The 20,998-nt window shown below is 45.3% G+C and overlaps 1 long non-coding RNA gene across 2 annotated transcripts; it reads right to left on the reverse strand.

The window, feature by feature from the left end:
* Positions 1–548: 548 nt before the first annotated feature.
* On the reverse strand, positions 549–19,478 carry LOC144599163 (uncharacterized). Of its 2 annotated transcripts, none has more exons than XR_013547970.1 (3): positions 5,123–5,213; positions 1,663–1,765; positions 549–737 (listed from the first exon to the last, which is right to left on the reverse strand). It is a non-coding gene; the product is annotated as an uncharacterized LOC144599163 (long non-coding RNA). The 2 variants fall into 2 exon arrangements; XR_013547971.1 differs by lacking the exon at positions 5,123–5,213 and adding an exon at positions 19,396–19,478 and having other exon boundaries at positions 710–737.
* Between the last annotated feature and the right edge of the window lie 1,520 nt (positions 19,479–20,998).

Consider the following 20,998-nt stretch of genomic DNA (forward strand, 5'->3'; position numbering starts at 1 on the left):
TTTAGTTTAGTTTAGTTTAGTTTAGTTTAGTTTAGTTTAGTTTAGTTTAGTTTAGTTTAGTTTAGTTTAGTGAGACAGTGTGGAAACAAGCCCTCCCTGTGACCGCCTGGGTTTTCTCCGATCCTGACTACTGGTGCTGTCTGTACGGAGTTTGCACGTTCTCCCTGTGACCACGTGGGTTTTCTCCAGGTGCTCCGGTTTCCTCCCACACTCCAAAGATGTGCACGTTTGTAGGTTAATTGGCTTTGATAAAAATTGTTAAATTGTCCCGAGTGTGTAGGATAGTGCTAGTGCACGAGGTGATCGCTGGTCAGCGCGGACTTGTTGGGTCGAAGGACCTGTTTCCGCGCTTTATCTCAAAACTAAACTAAAACTAAATTGTGTAGTAATGTTACCTTAAATTAGGTGCCTGAGTCTCAAAATGGAGAGCATGACATTTTTACTCGGATAAACTGCTAAACCAAGGGTCATACGAATTCCAGTGTGAACTTAAAATATTTAGCAAGAACTAGACACTGAAAGGAACTTTCACATCAATTGGGCTACAAAGAAGTTTTTAATTATGTTTACCGTTGATAATCCTTCCACTAAAACAGAAATGCATTATACGTCGTTTCTTCATGATGTACTGTGATGCAGTGGTGTTTTACATGGTTTGGGTTGCATTTACAGTCAGTTATTCAGAGCCGTCCACAATATTTCCACATCATCTGCTTGCGTAATGAAGTCCCATACTCCTGTATACAATACAAATCCAGAGCACACCATGATAAAATCATTAAAGTTCTGGCGCAGGTTCAAAATATTTAACAACATCAGTCAAAGAAACCTCAAGGAAACAGCACTTCAAACTTCATTTAGTCACTCCACATCCCTTTTGAGTTCAATAAGACCTCACTATTCCCATTCTATAAGTTGACAGTTAAATTGAATAGATTTTACATTTATTCTCCCACCCTCCTGCTCCCGCTGGGCAGAAGATACAGAAGCTTGAAACGGCGCACCAACAGACTCTGGAGCAGTTTCTTCCCCTCTGTTGGACCTTCTTCCATAAGCTAGGGTACTGCCCGATTCACTACCCCATTGAGGACATTGGACTTTGTCTATGGAACTGATGCGCTACAATACTGAGACGATATGCTGCACTCTGTATCTTCCCCTTTAAACTCGTTTAGTTTAGTTTAGTTTAGTTTAGTTTAATTTATTATTGTCAAATGTACTGAGGTACAGTGAAAAGCCTTTTAGCCGCATGCTACCCAGTCAGGGAAAATACTGTACATGATTACAATTAATCCATCCACAGTGCACAGATAGGGGAGAAGGGGATAATGTTTAGTGCAAGATAAAGTCCAGTAAAGTCCAATTAAAGATAGTCCAAGGGTCTCAAATAAGGTAGATGATAGCTGAGGATAACACTCTAGTTGATGATAGCATGGTTCAGTTGTCTGGTAGCAGCCATATCTATAATACTTGAGTTTGACTTGATTATATTTATGTATAGTATTAACTGATTTGACTGCAAAGCCTTTTACTGTACCTCGGTACACGTGACTCTCATAAACCTCAGCCTAAGCCTAGATGCCGCTGTCCTTGCTAGTGATCACTCATTTTATTTTCAGGTAAATTATCATTTATCTAGATCTGCGGAGCGAATTGCTTTACCTCCTGCTGCGCCCTGATGGTCAGGAGAAGACGTAGTAAACTACCACAGAGCACCCGACGATCCAGCCAAGCAGGAGAAGGGCGGGGACAATGTAGCGCTGATCTGGAGAAACACAAGATCAAACCATCATTTACAAAATCCATCGATCTGTGCATGTCTCACTTGTACACCTCCTCCACAGCCAACAGTGGACCATCAGACTATATTTGATCAGACTTTACTGGCTTTATTGTGCACTACATGTTATTCATGTTATTCCTTTACTTTGTATTTATACAGTGTGGACAACTCGATTGTAATCATGTATTGTCCTTCCACTGACAGGATAGCAACAAAAGCTTTTCACTGTACCTCGCTCGGTACATGTGACAATAAACTAAACTCAACTGAACAACACAACTCAAATTGTATGCTCCTTGATCATCGGTGCCAGTTCTGATTTGTTCTGTGCCTTTTCACACCTCTAGATTCCCTCTCCCCTGACTCTCAGTCTGACTCAAAACGTCACCTATTCCTTTTCTCCAAAGATGCTGCCGGACTGGCTGAGTTACTCCAGCGTTTTGTGTCTGTCTATCAAACTTGTACAGCTCAGCAACCCACATGCAGTCAGAAATAGACTTACAGAGCACAGAAACAGGCCATTCGATCCATTGAATATGTGCTGAGCATCCTCATCTGCTTGTACTAATCATAGAAGGTAGAATGGTACAGCACAGCAATAGGCCGTTTGACCCATCAAGTCTCTGCTGGACATCAAGCATCCATGCACTGATCATAGATCGTAGAACACTGCAGCACAGGAAAAGGCCTTCCGGCCTCAATGTTAATGCTGTACATGATGCCACGTTAAACTAATTTCCTCTGCCTGCACGTGATCCATATCCTGCCCTTCCTTGCATATCTATGTGCCTGTCCAAACGTCACCTTCATATCTGCCTCCACCACCATTCCTGACAGCACGTTCCAGCCACTCATCACCCTCTGTGTAAAGAACCATCTCCTTTAAACTTTTCTCCTCTCACCTTAAAGCTGTGCCATCTAATCATTGACATTTCCACCCTGGGAGAAAGGTTCTGACTGTCCACCCTGTCTATGCCTCTTGTAATTTTACATATTTTTATCGGGTCTCCGCTCAGTCACCGATGCTACAGAGGGCGGCAAAGTGTCGCAGTGATAGACTCGCTGCCTTACAGTGCCAGACAGCAGGGCTTGATCATCAGGGTTAACTACGGGTGCTGTTTGAACGGAGTTTGTACGCTTTCCCTGGGACTGCGTGAGGTTTCCTCCGGGTGCTCTGCCTTCCTCCCACATCTTAAAGACGTGCAGGTTTGTAGATTAATTGGCCTCTGTAAATTGTCCCGAGTGTGTAGGATAGAACTAGTGTATGAGTGATCTTCGGTCAGCGCGGACTCTGAGGGCCAAAGGTATTATTTCCACGCAGTTTCCATCTCTAAACTAAACTAAACTAAACATCTCCTTTAAATTTTGCTCCTCTCAACTTAAAACCATGCCCTCTAGTCTTAGAGATTTCTATCCTAGGAAAAAAATTCCAACTGTCCACCCATCTAGCTTTCACTCATAAAATCAGTCAGCGTCTGCAGAGAGCAGCTCTCTGCTCTCTCTCTCTCAGTGTAGCCCAGTCCATTACACAGACCAGATGCCCAACATTGACTCCATATACACTTCACGCTGTCTTGGAAAAACAGCCAACATAATCAAAGACTTGTTCCACCCTGATCATTTCTTCTTCTCCCCGCAGAAGGTGCAGAAGTTTGAAAGCGCGCACCACCAGACTCAGGAACAGCTTAGTCCCCTCTTTTATCAGTCCTCCCTTAAGCTGGGATACCGTCCGATTCACCTCTACCCCATTGAGGACATTGCACTTTGCCTATGAAACTGCTCTGCCACAGTGCTTGAGAACTACATTCTGCACTCTGTATCTTCCCATTTGCTCTACCTATTGTACTTACATTTGACAATTGTATTTACGTATAGTATTGTCTGATTTGATTGGATTGCATTCAAAAGAAAGCTTTTAACGTACCTCGATACATGTGACAATAATAAACCTAAACCTAAAGCAGAAAGGTCTCAGAATATTGAATCTTTCTCCACTGATGCTGCCTGACCTGACATTTCCATTAACTGCAGCAGTTGGCTTTTAGATTAGTTCAGTTCAGAGTTCAGAGATAAAGCATGGCCCTTCGACCCACCGTGACCACGCCGATCAGCAATCCCCGTTCTATCCTACATGAGTTCTATCTTACATAATGGAGACAATTTAACCAAAGCCAATTAACCTACAAACCTGCATGTCTTTGGAGTGTAGGAGTAAACCGGAGCACCTGGAGAAAACCCACGTAGTCACAGGCAGTACCAGAAGTCAGGATCGAACCTGTGTCTCTGGTGCTGTGAGGCAGCAACTCAACCACTGAGCTACTGTATCGATTAATCTCATCAGACCATTGAATGAGAGATAGCTTTTGGCCAAGATATTCTTCTCCCCACCGAAGAGATGGAGCATTGGTTGAACTTTCATCCAAAAGGTAGCGTTTCTGGCATTCCCCACAACGTTTGTCTGGACTTTAATGCTCACGTCTCTGGAGTGAGACTCAAACATGCAGTGTCAGGCCTGAGATTGTGACTTATTGAGAGACAGCAGACACCACAAAAGCAAAACGACCAGAAAATAACAACCACACAGGATGTAAAGCCACTGCCACCTCCCTCTCACCAATTTCACGTCGTCAAGCAAGTCACAATTACCCCACGCAGTTTTAAATTAGACTACCTTCCCCATTACAGACCTCACTCAGTGGTCCAACATCACTCTGTCTAATGGTTAATATTGCAAGCAATATTAGACTTTAGACTTTAGAGATGTAGCGTGGAAACAGGTCCGTCGGCCCACGGAGTCCACGCCGACCATCGATCACCCCTGTAGTTCTATCCTACACATTAGGAATAATTTTTTGCAGAAGGTAATTAACCTACAAACCTGCACGTCTTTGGAATGTGGGAGGAAACCGGAGCACCCAGAGGAAACCCAGGCAGTCATAGGGAGAACATACAAACTCCGTACAGTAGTGAATCGAACCCAGGTCTCTGATGTTGTAAGGCGGCAACTCTACCGCTGCACCACCGTGCCATCCATATTCTAGTCATATTCTGCAAATGATCAATGCTCAATGGTTGTTTATTATCACATGTTCCGTGGTACAGTGAAATTATTTTTTTATACTTACTGAACTGCATGCAAAAAACTAATTTCACTGTACCTCGGTACACATGACAAATAAACAACCTTTGCCCATTGACCATTGATCATTAGCAAAATATGATAAGGATCTGCTTCTTGTAATATTAACGATTAGACAGAATACTTCAATTAAAGGAAACATTTTGATTATCTTCAAGGCGCAGACTGAGAATAGGATCACAAAGAAGACAGCTACTCACCAAATTGTACCATTATTTTAGCTTCGGGTTTTAATGAAGTAACCATTTGTCGACTCAAGTCCACTGATCTTTAAATAGAGCTGCTTCTGTATTGAGACACGTTTAGTGGCCACTGTCTGGGTCAATGCTGCAGCCTTACAGAGTGCGAATCAACTACAACTAGCCCATTTCCTTTCTGCCTCAGTCCAAAATCGTCCCGTTCAACACTGCACAGACTGAAGCTATTTCCAACAGGAGGTGGGGCTGCACATTACAATAGGTGGATATTTTTGGACATTCTTGGCACCACTATCCTTTATTTTTTTATAAATCCATCCAGTTATATTTTGACTCATTGACTGAAACAAACAGCATGAAACAAGGCCGGTCGGCCCACCGAGTCCACGCCGACCATCGATCACGCATTCACACTAGTTCAATGTTATCCCACTTTCTCATCCACTCCCTACACACACGAGGGGCAATTTACAGAGGGCCAGTTAACCAACAAACCTGCACGTCTTTGGGATGTAGGAGGAAACCGGAGCACCCGAGGAAACCCATGGGGTCAAGGGGAGAACGTGCAAACTCCACATACAGACAGCACCCGAGATCAGGATCGAACCAGGGTCTCTGGTGCTGTGAGGTAGCAGCTCTACCAGCTGCGTCATTAAGTCTCCACAATTATGTGATTGTAAGTGGGTCTGTGTTGTTGTGTGTGGAGTTTGCACATTCTCCATGTGAACACATAGGCTTTTACTGTGTGCTCCAGTTTTCTCCCACATCCCAAATATGTTTGAGTTTGGAGGTTAATTGGCCTCCGTAAAACTACCCCTCGTGTGTCGGGAGCAAATACGAAAGTGGGATACCATGGAACTCGTGTGAGCGGGTGATCAACAGTTGGTGTGCAAGGGCTTGTTCCATGCTTTACCTCTAAGTACAGGTGACAATAAAGTGCGTTGAACTTTATGGGTCAATAAACTCAGAGTGAGGCCACATGCAAATTGGAGGAACAGCACCTCATATTTTGCTTGGGCAGCTTACAATCCAACGGTATGAACATTAATCTATCTCATTTCAAGTAACTCCTGCATTTTCCCACCATCCACCTCTCTTCCTCCATCCCCCGCCCGAGTCACACTGCCAGCGCCACTGTTCACATTCTTGTATTCCTGTCGTTAGCCACATCTTCCCCAGCCAACAATGGACTCCACCCTTCCTTAGGTCATCTGTTGCCGGCCCCATTTTGTTCTGGCCTTCTCTATCTTTCAGTCTGAAGAAGGGTCTCGACCAGAAACGTCATCCGTTCCTTATCTCCAGAGGTGCTGCCAGACCCGCTGAGTTACTCCAGCACTTTGTGTCTACCTAAAGTGCTTTGAAACATTACACTGTTTTGTAGCCGAGGCCCGACCATCACTTAGCTGTTGTGAAGAAATGCAACCCTCTTGCTGCCCCTGTTAACATTTATTCCTTAACACCCTCTAACAAGAAGATCCTGAGTTATCCTGTCATTATTGCATCGCTGATACCAGAAGCTTGCCCTCCACAAATGGATTGAGGATAATTCTCATGAAACATTGGACACGCCACCTTGTCTACGAAGTGCTTCGGGTAGTTGGAAGCCCTTGAATAATGTAGGAAGTTTCCAAATATTTCTTTCAATCACTGTCCTCTCTGTATCCAACAGTGAAAGTGCAAATCTGAATTGATTCGTTAACGTATCAGGAACGCTATGCCGGAGGTTTTGCCAGCTGCCAAAGAGTGATCTCTTGATCCTGTCGTAAATTGTGGGGAGCTATATTAGGAAGCCAGCCTTGACAAACGGAGAACAGAAGGTCAGTGCATTCACTGGAGACTGACGTTGGGGGAGAATGTCATGCCATCTGGATTTTCCAGAAGTGGCTGATTCGCACAGGCCAACTATGACCTTGAAATGCACCATGTCCGAAAGTCACCCAGTACAGCTCGGCCTGGCACTGCCAACTACGAATGGCACCTGATAGGGTGGCATGGTGGCACAGCTGGTAGACCTGCTGCCTCACAGCGCCAGAGACCCGGGTTCAATCCTAACCTTGGATGCTGTCTGTATGGAGTTTGCATGCTCTCCCTGTGACCACGTGGGTCTTTTCCGGGTGCTCCGGTTTCCTCCCACATTCCAAAGATGTACAGGTTTATAGGTTAATTGGCTTTTGTAAATTGTAAATTATCCCTAGTGTGTAGGATAGTGCTAGTATAAGGGGTGATCGTTGGTCGCCGTGGATTTGGTGGGCCGAAGGGCCTCTTTCCACACTATATCTCTATATCCAATGATGTTGCCTGACCTGCTGAGTTACTCCAGCATTCTGCATCTTACCAGGGTACACATGTTTAAGGTGTGAGCAAAAGGATTTAATAGGAACCTGAGAGGCAATTTCTTCAATCAGATGGTGGTGGGTATATGGGGTGATCTGCCAGAGGAACTAGTTAAGGCAGGTACTATAAAACATTTAGAAGACACTTGGACAGGTACATGGATAGGAAAGGTTGAGAGGGTTATGGGCTAAACTCAGGCAAATGGGAGTAGCGTAGATGGGGCATCTTGGTTTTCTTGAACGAGTTGTGCCGAACTTGTTTCCATCTTGGTCGGCTTGGACAAGCTGTTTCCATTCTGTGTAACAATGACTGTGCACCACTCTCTGAGGCCATTTGTGTTCCTGTGCGTCGGAAATGCTGTACCAAGCCATGAATGCAACCAGTCAGGATGCATCCTCCTGTTTTGTCCCACCCCATCCTCAACTCATTGAGTAATGCCGTGTAACTGTTACCTGACACTGGTGTTATTAGATGCTCTGGTAGATATATTCAGATCCATGATCAAGCAGTGAGACCTGGTGTTGGTATTGCCATTTCTGATTCTATTGGATTCTATGTTACAGCTATAAGGTGAGATGGGAAAAGTTTAATGGAAATGCGCGGGGCAAGTTAAAAAGAAAATTATTTTTCTCCAGAGATGCTGCCTGACTCGCTGAGTTACCCCAGCATTTTGTGTCCCATTTTGAAGACGTTCTCCTCCTCTCTCCGATGGGAGTTCTGTGCGAGCCTCTCTCGCTGCTCCTCCCGTGTTGTCCCACCCCACCTCTATAATCCAGTTTTCTCTCCCCCACTACAATCTGTCTGAAGAAAGGTCCCGACCTGGAACATTGGTTATCCATGTCCTCCAGAGATGTTGCCTGACCCGCTGAGTTACTCCAGCACCTTGTGTTCTACGCAGGATTCCTGCACCAGCTGTTCCTTCTGTCTATTTTAAAACTCTTCCTATTTGCGGGACAAAGCAATGGCGTGTTTTTTTCCCCCCTCCAGGTGCTCCAGTTTCCTCCCTCACCCCACGAACATGTGGGTTGGTAGGTTAATTGGCGTCTCTAAAATTGTCCACTGTGTGTTGGTGAGCAGAAGAAAAGGCAGAGGGAGAGTTTGGTTTAGTTGAGAAATACAGCATGGAAACTGGCCCTCTGGTCCACTGAGTCCGTGCAAAACATCAATCATCCCATACACTAGCACTATTCCACACTCCAAAGACACCTACAAACCTGTATGTCTTTGGAGTGTGGGAGGAAACCTGAGCACCTGGAGAAACCCCACACTGTCACGGGAGAACGTACAAACTCCATTCAGACAGCACCTGTACTCAGTGGTTCAAAGGACCAGTGGTTCAATTGTTCTTCATTGTCATGCATGCACAGCACAGTGAAATTATTTTGCACAAATGCACGGTTGCCATATTTTGGTACCGTTTAATCAGGATCGAACCCAGGTCGTATGTAGAGTCTTCCCAATTTTTATTGCAGGAACACAACGGGAAGCAAGTCTGTTTGCCAAAATGTTTCCAGACATTAAGTATGCATGCAGAGATAAAAGGGTAATTTGTCGTGGTTTGGTTTATCTTTAGTCATTCAATAATATTCTCAGATGGTAGCGATGGTCTGTTAAAACTTTCTCGGACAGAAACGGTTGATTGATTGAAAGATACAGCATGGAATCAGGCCCTTCAGCCCACTGAGTCCATGCCGACCATTGATCGCCTGTTCACGCTAGTTCTATGTTATCCCACTTTCTCATCCACTCCCTACACACTAGGGGCAGTTTGCAGCGGGCCGATTAACCTACAAACCCACACGTCTTTGGGATGTGGGAGAAAACTGGAGCACCCGGAGAAAACCCACGTGGTCACAGGGAGAACGTGCACACTCCACGCAGACAGCACCCGAGATCAGGTTCAAACCCAGGTCTCTGGTGCTGTGCGGCTCTACCAGCTGCACCACCATGCTGAACATTAGCTACATAAACATAGTTTCAGGGATGTGACTGCAGAATCATAAGGTAAGTACAGATATAAACATAGAAACATAGAAAATAGGTGCAGGAGTAGGCTATATAATCATGGCTATTCATCCAAACTCAGTACCCTGTTCCTGCTTTCTCCCCATATCCCTTGATTCCGTTTGCCCTCAGAGCTATATCTAACTCTCTCTTGAATACATCAAGATGAGGAAGGTTATTCAAGTCTTATACAGTTATAGAGTCGTACAGCATGGAAACAGGCCCTTTGGCCCAACTTGCCCACGCCGACCAACATGCCCCATCTACACTAGTCCCATCTGCCTACTTTTGTCTCACGTCCCACTAAACCTATCTTATCCATGTCCCTGTCTAAATGTTTCTTAAACATTGTGATAGTACATGACTCAGCAGCAGTACCAGCTGTTCAATACACCAGCAGCTCGTTCCATGCACCCACCACCCTTTGGGCAGAAATGTTGCCCCTCAAGTTCCTATTAAACCTTTCCCCTCTCACCTTAAACCTATGTCCTATGGTTCTTGATTCCTCTACTCTGGATAAAAAAGACTCTGTGCATTCTCCCTGTCCGTTCCTCTCATGCTCTTTTACACGTATCTTGTAGCTCATCCAAAAATAATAGCTTAGTTACCTCTCCCTGCAGAATGTGAGAAGCTATTCAACAAATGCCCACATATTGATTGAAAGTCTTCCTCTTTCCCTTTTACAAGTTTATCATTTCCTCCATTATCAAGCTGCCTGTATCAACGGTGTCGATGTAGAGATGATCGAAAACTTTAGGTTTCTCGCTGTAAATACCAACATTTTGGAAACACAAGAACGATGGAGATGCTGGCTTATACAAATAGAAAAAGACACAAAGCGCTGGAGTAACTCAGCAGGTCAGGCAGCATCTGTGGAGAACATGGATAGGCAACGTTTCAGGTGGAGACCGCTCTTCAGACACGTGTGGGCTCGACAACACCTCGTTCAACTACAACATAACATCCCGATTTCTACACTCAATACCCTTATTGATGAAAGCCAGCATTCCCAAGGCATCCTTTACCATGCAGTGGTGGGATTGTATGAGCTGTATGAACAGTGTTACCCTGCAACTTTTGTATCACCAGCAACTTGTTCTGGACCAGCCATATCGAAGCAATGGCCTAGAAAGCACACCAATGCCTCTTCTTCCTTGGAAGGCTTAGCAAGGTTGGCATGTCCCAATAACTCTCCACCAACTTTTACTGATGGGCTGTAGAAAGCATTTTATTGGGATGCGTCCAAGAACACAAGAAATTTGCAGAGCATTGTGACACAGCCCAGGTCATCACACAAACCAACCTCCCTTCCAATGACTCCATCTACATGCTGCCTCGGCAAGACCACCAGCATCATTAAGTTTCACCCCCTCTTATTCCCTCTCCCATCGGGCAAGAGATACAGAAGTGTGAAAACGTATACCTCCAGATTCAGGGACAGTTTCTCCCAGCTGTTATCAGGCATCTGAACCAACCAGTGAATGGTCTTGATCTACCATCTACCTCATTGGAAACCCTTGGACAATCTTGAATCGGACTTTATGGACTTTATCTTGCACTGAATGTTATTCCCTTTATCCTGTATCTGTACACGGTAGGCGGCTTGATTGTAATCATGTATTGCCTCTCCACTGACTGGATAGCATGTTACAAAAAAGCTTTTCACTGCACCTTGCTACACATGAGAATAAACTAAACTAAACTAAACTAAACTAAACTAAACTAAACTAAACTAAACAAAACCACTGGATATTCCTAACTTTGATGAAGGTCAATCTCTGATGTTCATCAGAGACTGTACCTGCATTTTGTGGGATCTTGGTAGCCAAAGTGCTAGGGCCTTTCATGTTCCACAGTCCATTTCACTGGACAGAGAAAAATCATGACCTTCTCTTCTTTCTCAAGGGCACAGACATGCAAAGCCATCACCAAAGCAGCTTTGCATACCATTGTACTTCAGGCAGTAAGTACTCTCTGGAATTCCTGACTTGCTGAATTCCTAATTCTGAGCATCCACTTCAGTGCCAGAGACCAAAGCCCCGTGATCTGTAGAACAACAGCGTACAGAGCATAAGAACGCATCGCCACAAATAACTCCAGTAGTTCCACATCAGACACTGTTGTTGATGTGTACAATGTCATTGCTTGTTGCTATGCTTTGCTTTGCTTTATGACAAGCCAGTCCCTTCACCTTAACTATCACGCAGTGGCCCTCCAATAATATCTGCCACTTTGTGTTAATTTAATGATTGCCTTACAAGAGATAATTTGATGCCTTCAATTATTGAGTGTCTAATCCACTTGAACCCATTACCTCCTCACTGCCACTGCCTCTTCTACACATGCATGGAATTGTTTCCTATGCCTTTTTCCAAAATTAGTTTCTGCTTTGTCCCAGGTGCTGACAGGCCATCTCTTTAATACACGCTATGATTGCAGACCCATTGCATTGCTAATAATTTAATTTTAGCTTTCCATGCTCTGGGATGGATCCCGTCTTTCTCTGAATAGATGAAAGAGCGTCTTCCCATTTTATATCCCTCTCAATTTTCAATCTCATATAGAAAATGGTCAGTGTTTTACATTAACTGTACACATCCATATTCTCTGATGCCTCGCAGAAAGACCTGATGTGGCAGCATCTGCACTTTCTGAACATGAATTTTACAATAGTGGTGTTTAAGAGACTTTTAGATAAGCACAAAGATATCATATCATATCATATATATACAGCCGGAAACAGGCCTTTTCTGCCCTCCAAGTCCGTGCCGCCCAGTGATCCCCGTACATTAACACTACCCTACACCCACTAGGGACAATTTTTTACATTTACCCAGCCAATTAACCTACATACCTGTACGTCTTTGGAGTGTGGGAGGAAACCGAAGATCTCGGAGAAAACCCACGCAGGTCACGGGGAGAACGTACAAACTCCTTACAGTGCAGCACCCGTAGTCAGGATCGAACCTGAGTCTCCGGCGGGAATTGATATGGATCATGTGCAGGGAATTGATATGGATCATGTGCAGGCAGAGGAGATTAGTTTAACCAGGCGTCATGTTCGGCACAGACATTGTGGGCTGAAGGGCCTGTTCCTGTTCTGTATTGTTTTCACACCTTATACTTCCTTATCTCTGTATCTCCCTCTCCCCTGACTCAGTCGGAAGAAGGGTCTCGACCCGAAACATCATCCATTCCTTCTATCCAGATAAGCTGCCTGTCCCGCTGAGTTACTCCAGCATTTTGTGTCTATCTTAACATAGAAACATAGAAAATAGGTGCAGGAGGAGGCCATTCGGCCCTTCGAGCCAGCACCGCCATTCATTGTGATCATGGCTTAGATGGAGCCCCTAGAGCTTTATCTAACTCTTTCTTAAATCCATCCAGTGATTTGGCCTCCACTGCCCTCTGTGGCAGAGAATTCCACAATTCACAATTCTCTGGGTGAAAAAGTTCCTTCTCACCTCAGTTTTAAATGGCTTCCCCTTTATTCTAAGACTGTGACCCCTGGTTCTGGACTTGCCCAACATTGGGAACATTTTTCCTGCATCTAGCTTGTCCAGTCCTTTTATAATTTTATATGTTTCTATAAGATCCCCTCTCATCCTTCTAACCTCCAGTGAATACAAGCCTAGTCTTTTCAATCTTTCCTCATATGACAGTCCCGTCTTCCCAAGGATCAATCTCGTGAACCTTCGCTGCACTGCCTCAATTACAAGGATATCCTTCCTCAAATTAGGAGACCAAAACTGTACACAATACTCCAGATGTGGTCTTACCAGGGCCCTATACAACTGCAGAAGAACCTATTTACTCCTATACTGAAATCCTCTCGTTATGAAGGCCAACATTCCATTAGCTTTCTTCACTGCCTGCTGTACCTGCACGCCAACTTTCAGTGATTGGTGTACAAGGACACCCAGGTCTCGCTGCACTTCCCCCTTACCTAACCTAACACCATTGAGATAATAACCTGCCTCTTCATTTTTGCCGCCAAAGTGGATAACCTCACATTTATCTATATTATGCTGCATCTGTCATGCATCTGCCCACTCACTCAACCTGTCCAGGTCACCCTGCAACATCCTAACATCCTCTTCACAGCTCACTCTGCCACCCAGCTTTGTGTCATCTGCAAACATGCTAGTGTTGCTTCTAATTCCCTCTTCCAAATCATTAGTATATATGGTAAACAGTACCATATACCATGATCTTCTGTACTGTTCTATGTTCGATGTTTGAACAGCACAACATTAATTTGAGAGACACAACGTGCATTGCACAGCACATTGTAACAGTTTAGAGTTGTTTATCTTGGCATCGTGTTCGGCACAGTCACTGTGGGCTGAAGGACCTGTTCCTGTGCTGTGTTCTATGTTTTGTATGGTTTTGTTAACATGTGATTCCACGTCTACAATATACTGATCTCATCAGCTAAATTGCAGTCCTGACCTGGGGCTCATGTTGTTGACCTCCCCGTGGTGAGCCCTGTCAACTGACCTCAGTCAGGCGAACACAATAAACAGAGACAGCAGAAACAGAAGCAGCTTCATAACTTCTGCTGCCTCAAACGCAAGAAGAAGAGTCCTGACCTCCCATTTACCTCATTGGAGATCTTTGAACTATCCTTAGTTGGACTTTATCAGTCTTCAACGTTAAATCGTGTACAGAATGTGTACCCTTTATGCGTTATCTATGCACTGTGGACAGCTTGATTGTATTCATGTATGGTCTTTTCTTTGACTGGGTAGATCACAAACAGAAACTTTTCACTGTACCTCGTTACACATGGGGAGAAGGCATGAGAATGGGGTTGAGAGGAAAAGATAGATCAGGCATGATTGAATGGTCGAGTAGATTTGATTGGCCAAATGGCCGAATTCTGCTCCCATATCTTATGGACATATGAACTTGTAGGATCTACTGAATCCCACGACAGAAAGCAAAAGAACAAACAACACTTAGCTGAGCCAGAAACCTTGTGTCCCGTTTATTCCAGAAGCCCCTTTTACCTACATTCTCACCAATCATAACCTATGTGCAGATAAGGCCAATCAGTGCGTATGACCTTGGAGTTGTTGATGAGCTCTTGTGGCTGGACCTTCTCGTGAGGCTGCTAGCGAGTCGCCAGCGGTGACAGGCTGTATGCAAACTCAACGTGGGCGTGAAGGCGCCACAAACTAATTAGTTATACTTCCATTGGAAATGCTATTGGTAATGGTATTTCTCGAGGAAATTGAATTCGAGGAAAATTAAAGGAGAAAGGGAGACTTCAAGTTTTTCTATCATCGTAGCCGTCGCTCGCAAGCAGGCTGGCATGCCATGTATTACAGCTGGTAAAGCCATGGAATAATCGCTTAAATAATATTTCCCCCCCTCGATGTTCGTGAGCCAGGGCCCCGGTTGCAAACCCCTTTGATTCATTTACATAGAGTTGAAAGGGCTTTTAAGAATTTGGCAATCCCAGTGTCGGAGCAGTAACCATAGCGTTCTCCAGATCTCTAAACGCCTGGTCTCTTTCTGCGGTCCATTCTACTCTGGAGGGCTCAGTCTGCAGGGTGGCTGAACGCAATGCTGCACCTGGTTCCCTGGAGTCATGGATCCATTGTCTGCAGTAACCCACCATGTCTACGTGGGAGAGAATGTCCTTCTTTGTCTTCGGCATCGGGACGTTCTCTACTGCTTTTATTCTTCCTTTTCCAAGTCTCCTTCTGCCTTCCAGCAGCTGGAATCCCAGATACTGTATCCAGGCTGGCAGAACTGTAATGTTCCAGGGATACTCTATGCCCTCTTTCTGCCCAATGTTACAGCAATTTAATCGAGTCTTCTTTACAATCGAGGCCTGTCACAAAGGCTACCAAAAGGTCATCAGCGGACTGGATCAAAGTAGACCTTTCCGATAATGGGCATTCCTCAAGGTCATTTTTCACAGCTGCTGCATATACAGCCGGGCTTTCAGTATAACCCCCGGGGTAGACTATATCAGGTACATTGTTGATCGTTGTAGGTAAAAGCAAACACGAACTGGCTGTATGTGCAAGGGTATGGAGAAAAAGGCCGAGCATAGGTCACTACTGGAAAGGTGTTGGCTTCTGCTGGTGCGGATGACAGAATAATATTGGTGCCAGGTACTAGGGGGGCGAGAGGGATCGCTATTTTGTTAATAGCCCGAAGGTCCTGGACAGAGCACCATTCGTTTCGTCTCCCCACTTTTGGGACTGGCAGAATAGGAATATTACACAGACTTTGCGTTTTTTATCAATACTCCTTGTTGTAATAAAGACATGATTACTATAGCTATTCCTTTCTTCTGCCTCCGGGGTCAATCGATACTGTTTTAGACATGGCAGGGCAACGCCGTTTTTTAAAGTCACTTAATGCTCAGGGGCTGAACGCACCGATTCCTACGCTTTGCCCATCGTTGAGACGGTACTTGGATCAGAGCCACTGGCAGCCATGGTGGATCCTCAGCTGTTGGTTTTCAAATATTGCGTCCCATTCCTTCCTGACCCATGTGATCTTTCCTTCTGTGTCATAAAGATGTACATCCGGACCTCTCCTTTTTCTCCATTGGCAACATTAAAACATGAACTGACCGTTTGTCCTTCAGCCTCTTTGTCATCTCTCCTACTTCCTTCGCTGCTGTTGGAGGTCTAGTAGCTATGGTCAAGTGTGTCTCCCATCTTAAGTCGGTCCCTTTGGTTTTGAGAGAGGTGGACTATTATTCCTAACCCCGGGTCCCCAAAGAATAAATAAAGGGTCACTGTTATTGTTTGAGTTTATTCAACCAGGGGGGAGGCTTTTTCCTGGTACCCGGGATTAGGAAGGCGCGTATATAATGCCGTGCAATGCATTCACTTATGCTCTTGGCCGGTTTCGACAAGATACTGTAAATACCGGCCTTTTGGATCCTGCACTCTTAGCAGGGCACAAGGGAGTCGGCTGACCAATTGACTGTACGGATTGCCACTCAATTGCCAACTATATAGGTTGGGCGTCTTTTGCCCTTGTTCTTCCTTATCAATTAAATTTAGCAATTGATGGGTCCGAATTTGAGGTATTTCCATAAACGGTAAAGTGTAAGACCGCTCCCAGTTAGCACGGAGCCTGTCTTACTAGTAACGTGAGTGGGGCTGCTTTAGAGATTATAACAGTATCAGTAAGGGGCTGACCATCTACTTGTATTTGGTATACTTGGGTTCTGATAGAGATTCTAACATGAGGATGCCGGCAACCCCAACAGTATTAATATTTGACTGACTGACTGACTGACTGACTGACGGGGATGTCTACTGAGGGAGATACAGATGACATAGTGGCTCCGGTTTCAACCAGATGGTCTAAATGGCAGTCACCTATCTTGACTGTAGCCAAGGGTTCTTCCTCCATTGATTTAACAATCTGATCATAGCCGCCTGTACCACCATGCCTCCGCGACATCCCTATGCTGGTGGATTAGGATTACTGAAAGAGAAGGGGCCAGGGGCTGGATACCCTCCTTGTCGGGCCTTCCCTTGCTGATGCTGTGGGGGACATCGGCAATCGCGATCCCAATGCCCTTTTTTTTAACCACATCTTCAGCATCCATCTGTCATTTGCCATTGTTCCCTTCCTCTGCCGCTTCCTCCTCGCCCACAGCCCCTCCCTTTGTAATACTGTTCTGTTGTTTTGGATCTCATCTGTCTTAGCTTGGGCAAGCAGTCCTTCCCTCTCCATCTTCACGAGCGAAGTGATCACATTTTCCCACAGCTTAGTTTGCCAATCGACGTTAATCAATGTATAAGCTTGAGCTTGTTGGGGCATCATACAATTTAGTAATGTTTGAGGAGCAAGAGGCCCATCAACAGCTCGGGGCACTCCGGCATGTTCCTCCCACGTACTCCTAAATCGGGCTATAAACTCTGGGATCGGCTCGTCTTTCTGTTGCAAAAATCCAGCGCCACTTCACCTATATCACTGTGTGTTCTAGCTCTCCCCATTACAGCCTCCGTGGGCCAACCAGTGAGTGAGGGGCTCATTTCCCTGAGCCTGCTGATCATCATTTTCTCTCCAATCTCCACTTTCTCTGGGAGGAACATCCAACCCATCTTTTAGGGTCGCCCAGGAGGCTCCATGTGCACATTTCAGCAGCATTTGTACATCCCCAGGGAGGGGGCTGTAAATGCTGCACATCTGATTTAACCAATTAAGAAATCCATTGGGTTTTCTTAATGGATCTGGAGCTTCGGCAACCATGGCTTCAGTTGGGGTCCAGGGTTTCATCACCGGACATCTCCTACCATAATATGGAGGAACTGTCTCGCTGACCCGGGCTTCGACTCTTCCGCTACATACACCATCTTCTGTGGCTTTGTTTGCTCATCCTTCTTTTTGGTATCTTTCTTTGACTTTGATCGCGTATCAGAGGGTCCCCTATCATTGATACCACCTGCTTTTACTAAACTTGCCGGAGGAGCTGTGGGCTGATCCACCTGAGACGCCAGAGGTAGCAGCAGGGCCGCAGCACCCGGCTGTGCAGCGGCCTGTTCTCCTGCTCTGGGTTATAAGGAGGGTGTTGTCGCTGGCGTATTGCAGCCACTATCATCAACAGATCATCATATTCATCCCCAACAGGGGGCGCCTTTTCTACAGGGAGTCAGGGATGTATTGCTGCCACCTGCTTTGGTGTTATAGGCACAGGTCACCTGGAGCATTGTGTGCAGTTTTGGTCTCCTAACCTGAGGAAAGACGTTCTTGCCTTAGAGGGAGTACAGAGAAGGTTCACCAGATTAATCCCTGGGATGGCGGGACTTGCATATGAGGAAAGACTGGATAGACTGGGCTTGTACTCGCTGGAATTTAGAAGACTGAGGGGGGATCTTATAGAAACATATAAAATTCTTAAGGGGTTGGAGAGGCTAGATGCGGGAAGATTGTTCCCGATGTTGGGGGAGTCCAGAACCAGGGGTTACAGCTTAAGGATAAGGGGGAAGTCTTTTAGGACCGAGATGAGAAAACATTTCTTCACACAGAGAGTGGTGAGTCTGTGGAATTCTCTGCCACAGAAGGTAGTTGAGGTCAGTTCATTGGCTATATTTAAGAGGGAGTTAGATGTGGCCCTTTTTGCTAAAGGGATCAGGGGGTATGGAGCGAAGGCAGGTACAGGCTACTGAGCTGGATGATCAGCCATGATCATATTGAATGGCGGTGCAGGCTCGAAGGGCCGAATGGCCTACTCCTGCACCTATTTTCTATGTTTCTATGTTTCTATTTCCCTCCTTTCGTTTATCACCTTCTTTGGGGGTTGGGTGTCTTTTCGCTATCTCAGTCCATTTTGCGAAACAGAACATCATATAAAGGACATCCCACTTGGGGTCTCCTTCTCCTAATTTAATTACCTCTTCCCGTTTCTTTATCAGAGATAGTTTCCAATTCTAGACCAAGTGGACCTGTTGGGCCCAAACCTCTCCTGCATTGGTGCAGCACCCTCTCCTCCCCCACTCCCCTCTACCTCCCCCTCCCCACCTCACCCCCTCCCCTCCACCCTCCCTCCCTCCTCCTCCTCCTCCTCCCTCCCCCTCCTTGCCCCCCTCCCCCTCTCCCTCTCCCTTCCCCCCCTCTCTCCCTCCACTCCCCCCCCCCCCCCCCCGTTTGTCCAATCTTACAGACCGCTACTAAAAGTTACCACTTCTCCGGTCTCTTTTATTACAACATCAGTTGGCGATCCCGGTGGGACAATGGGACCTCCTACCTGTTCCCGGCGTCTAAAGATATTTTTTTATTCCTTTGGCATTATTCCTTCCTGGCCCACCTGTTTCTTTCCCTTTGCATTTTTCCTGCCAGTCGGATCCGATTTCTCCGGTCGACTACTGTTGTTTCCTATGTTCTTTTCTCAAGTCTGTAAAACAAAAGTTAGGTTTTCCGCAGACAGTTTCTTATAATCTACAGTTTGCGCTCACCGGTTTTATTCCGTCCTTGAGCCTCGGAGATCACCCTTCAATGACTCAGCGCGCTATTTGGCACCCACACTTTCACTCTCGTTCTCCACAATCTTGCCTCACCCCACAGGCGTCTTGGCTCAGTGTGAGTCACCGGCCGGCCGGGTAGTTAGGTTGCCGGGGCTATCCTTCCCCTCTGTCCCCCTTTCAGCTAGGATTATTTCATGTTATTCCTTTTATTTCCCACTTGTATTCGTTCGGATCCCGTTACAATTGGGATCCTGCCCACTGCGCCAGATCCCGTCGTGGAAATTGACAGAGGACAATTAAAGGAAAAGACTTCGAGTTTTGCTTCAAGAAACTTTATTGCATGATATCATGGAGAGACGGCGGCTGTTAACTGCTCGCCAGTTCTCTGCCTTTTCAGCAGAATTAGCCGACAGCTATACAGAGCAGCAAACAACTTTGTTTTTGTTAGATACAATTATAGAAAATATACTTTGTCTTTGGCTATATGTGTTCCTGTTATTACCATCCACTACATGGGTATTAATTATTTCATTAGTCATAATATACTTATTGTTTATGTTACTCTTATTCAACAACAGATGGTTAATACAAGTCAAACATAATACAAGGGCATCTTGACATTATTATGTCTCACCTTTCAAACAGATCGCTCCCCGAGCCCCCATTTACTGCAACGTTTCTGCGCTACTAGCGGTAGGGGTCACGGGTGGTCTACCCAGCTATTGGTAGTTGAACAAGTGTTTCTTGAACACAATAGTTACCGACGTTACAGGGTTAACTATTGTGATCCAACATTCATTAGCTTTCCGCTGAGAACCAGGCTTCCTTATCTATGCACTGAGCGGTTGTGCTTTGTTCAACAACGCTACGCATTCCCAGACAAGAGGAAAAACAGGTGCAAGGTCAATTCTAGAAGGGATAATGGATCAGAAACTTGTTTTGCCAGATTCCCATGATCTTCACATGATCTCCTTCTGCAGCTGGTCAACAAGAAATGCCAATTGCCACATCCGCACATCCTTTCGGTGCCTTATTTAATTCCGATCAAAATTAAGTAAATGAAGATTTTAAATTTTTCCTCCACAGTATTAATTTATGATATTGTTCTAATTTATCATAAACTAAACTAAACTAAACTCTTTCTCTGCTCAGTTATACTTCCACTGGATATATTATAGGCATTGACACGAATTTATTATGTTGCTCCAATTTATCGTTTCAATAATAATTCTACTTACAGACAGTATTAGAATTATTACCGGGATTTAAATATAGCTCCGCACCGCGGCCAGGGAAAGCAAGTCCCACTTCTGATATATAAATTCTGTTGTTTTGTAAAATGTTTTGCAAATCCTTACAGTACAACTGGAAAATGAAAAACAGATGCCTTTGGCAAGCGTCAATTTTATTGGGATTGGCAGAGCAATTAATACTTTGTTCAGCCTGATTTCTCCTGGTGCTTTCAGGAAATTAAAAGGGCCTCCATTTGGAACTGTTTACAGCGCTAATGATGATTGGAGCCTCGGGTGTGCTGGTGGACCCAGGTGCCACCGGGAGCTGTGATCACTGCTCACTTTGTGGGAGGGCCGCATGG

The sequence above is a fragment of the Rhinoraja longicauda genome, chromosome 13 (assembly GCF_053455715.1).
Source record: "Rhinoraja longicauda isolate Sanriku21f chromosome 13, sRhiLon1.1, whole genome shotgun sequence".
Lineage (NCBI taxonomy): Eukaryota > Metazoa > Chordata > Chondrichthyes > Rajiformes > Arhynchobatidae > Rhinoraja > Rhinoraja longicauda.